We start from the raw sequence: 2,826 nt of genomic DNA, 5'->3' as shown, positions 1-2,826 counted from the left end.
TAGTGATCTGGAACCAAACTCATAGTATCTCAGAGGCATGCCTGTAGATGGCCAATGAATAATTGTTGGTAATTGATATGTGCCCTAACATAAGTTGATGCAAGGGTAAAAAAGAACTTTAAAAAACAATAAAAGCACATGTACTTGCTGAATTGAAGAATTCACCTAAGAAAATGTAATTGGATTAGTTATGTTTGTTAAAAGTAGTTATTTCCTCAAACATTATAATATTGAGACTTTATCAACATGATGTGGGATATAAAAATCATTCTAGGTATTTCTTCTGAAAAGGGATTTAATACAAAGTATTATTAAGTGCTTAAAAGCATTTCAAGGCTTGGAAATCAGTTGTGGAGCACCAGCAGCTTTCAGATTCACTACGGCAATTTTGGTAAAGACAATGTAGGAAACAAGTGAAAATGTCACACTTTCCCTGCAGCTCTATCATATGTGACTTACAGGGAGGGAAGGACTCTGGCTGGCTGTGACAATTAGTCATGTCTGGTGAACCCAATATCAACACTTGTTGCCTCCTGTAATAAGGACAAACGACTTCTTTCACTCTTCTGCTTTCTAAGTCTCTTTCTGGTACATCTCATTGGCAGAATCTAAATTATATCTAGAACCTTACTGGCAAAGATGTGAAAATGGTTCATTAGGGGAAATCGCGAGTCTTTGCATGACAATGTAGTGACAACTGTTTCATTTAAATTTGAAGAGCAGGACCCCAGCGAGGCGCTGAGCAGCCCCACCGCCGCAGCTGGCCTTGTGACCATCCCAGCCCCGGAGGAGCCGCAGCTGCCAGCCGCTGGCCCCAGTCACCATCACCGCAGCCATGAGCAGCGGGACCCAGCAGCCGCCCGCCACCCCCGCCCTCAGCGCTGCAGACCCCGAGCCGGGTCTGACGGGCAGCGGTGCAACCTCACGTTGGCGGTGCCTGCCGGCGGCGACAAAAAGGTCAGCGCAACGAAAGTTTTCGAACAGTAAAACGGTTCAACGTAAGAAACGGATATGGTTTCATTAAGAGGAATGACACCAAGGAAGATGTATTTGTACACCAGACTGCCATAAAGAAGAAGAACCCCAGGAAGTACCTTCGCAGCGTAGGAGACAGAAAGACTGTGGAGTTCGACGTTGTTGAAGGAGAAAAGGACGCGGAGACAGCAAATGTTACAGGCCCTGGTGGAGTTCCAGCGCAAGGCGGTGCACGTGCACCAGACCGTAACCATTATAGATGCTCTCCACATCGCAGGGGTCTTCCACGCAACCACCAGCAGAATTACCAGAATAGTGAGAGTGGGGAAAAGGATAAGGGATCGGAGAGTGCTCCCGAAGGCCAGGCCCTACCTCAGGCGAAAGTTCCCACCTTATTACATGCGGAGACCCTATGGGCGACAACCACTGTATTCCAACCCTCCTGTGCAGGTTGGAGGGTGCTGACAACCAGGGTGCAGGGGAACAAGGTAGACCAGTGAGACAGAATATGTATCGGGGTTATAGACCATGATACCACAGGGGCCCTCCTGGCCAAAGACAGCCCAGAGAGGATGGCAATGAAGAAGATGAGACAAATCAAGGAGATGAGACCCAAGGCCAGCAGCCGCCTCAACGTCTGTACCGCCGCAACTTCAATTACGGACACAGATGCCCAGAAAACCCTAAACCACGAGATGGCAAAGAGACAAAAGCAGCCTATCCACCAGCTGAGAATTCATCTGCTACGAGGCTGAGCAGGGCAGGGCTGAGTAAATGCCCACTTATCATCTCTACCATCATCCGGTTTAGTCATCCAACAAGAAGAAATGAATATGAATAAGAAATGAACAAAAGATTGGAGCCGAAGACCTTAAGTGCTTGCTTTTTGCCTGTTGACCAGATAACCAGAACTATCTGCGTTATCTATGCAGCATGGGGTTTTTATTATTTTTACCTAAAAACGTCTCTTTTTGGTAATGAAAAACATTTTTTTTTAAAGCCTTGTTTTTCTCAATACACTTTTAAAGGTTTTTAAATTGTTTAATATCTGGTCAAGTTTGAGATTTTTTTTTTTTCGGTACGTGGGCCTCTCACTGTTGTGGCCTCTCCCGTTGCAGAGCACAGGCTCCAGATGCGCAGGCTCAGCGGCCATGGTTCACGGGCCCAGGCGCTCCGCGGCATGTGGGATACTCCCGGACCGGGGCACGAACCCATGTCCCCTGCATCAGCAGGCGGACTCTCAACCACTGCGCCACCAGGGAAGCCAAAAGTTTGAGATTTTCAAGAGCCTCATTTTAAATTTATAATAAAAGTTTACAGCTTGATTTTTTTCAAAAAAGTCAAACTGCAAGCACCTATTAATAAAGATCTTAAAAATTAAATTAAAAAAATTAAAAAAAACCAGCACAATGCAAAAAAAGTCTTAATAATGAAAACATAATTATGGAAGTTTAAGGTAATTAGGAGATAATATCAGGAAGTTAAAAATAAATACCATTTTCAACCTAGCACACACATACACGAATGTGTGTGTGTGTGTATCCTTCACACAAGAAATGGAGATACAAGAGCAATGACCTAAGGTTTTAGCAGCACTGTACCTTTTGTTTAAGGAGAGATCCATGAGTGGATATGAAGATTAGAAATAGTCTAGTGCTCAAGGTTTTACTGTCTAATGGGAAAGTCAAATCCTATTTAAATTGATAAATCTAGAAAATAATGAACATTCAACAAATCCAACTCTAACAGTAAAAGCATATATAGTAAGATCAATAGAATAAGAATAATATGAACATTTTAATCTGGAAAGACCATATTTTTGTTATTTTAAAATTTCTCTTAATATTTAAA

At 43.3% G+C, this 2,826-nt stretch overlaps 1 pseudogene; it reads left to right on the top strand.

The window, feature by feature from the left end:
* Positions 1–835: 835 nt before the first annotated feature.
* On the top strand, positions 836–1,816 carry LOC132481519 (Y-box-binding protein 1-like; annotated as a pseudogene).
* The last annotated feature ends 1,010 nt before the right edge of the window (positions 1,817–2,826 follow it).

Source organism: Mesoplodon densirostris, chromosome X, assembly GCF_025265405.1.
Source record: "Mesoplodon densirostris isolate mMesDen1 chromosome X, mMesDen1 primary haplotype, whole genome shotgun sequence".
Classification (NCBI taxonomy): Eukaryota; Metazoa; Chordata; class Mammalia; order Artiodactyla; family Ziphiidae; genus Mesoplodon; species Mesoplodon densirostris.
Note: the sequence above shows the minus strand (reverse complement) of the source record. Positions and strands in the feature narration are given on the sequence as shown.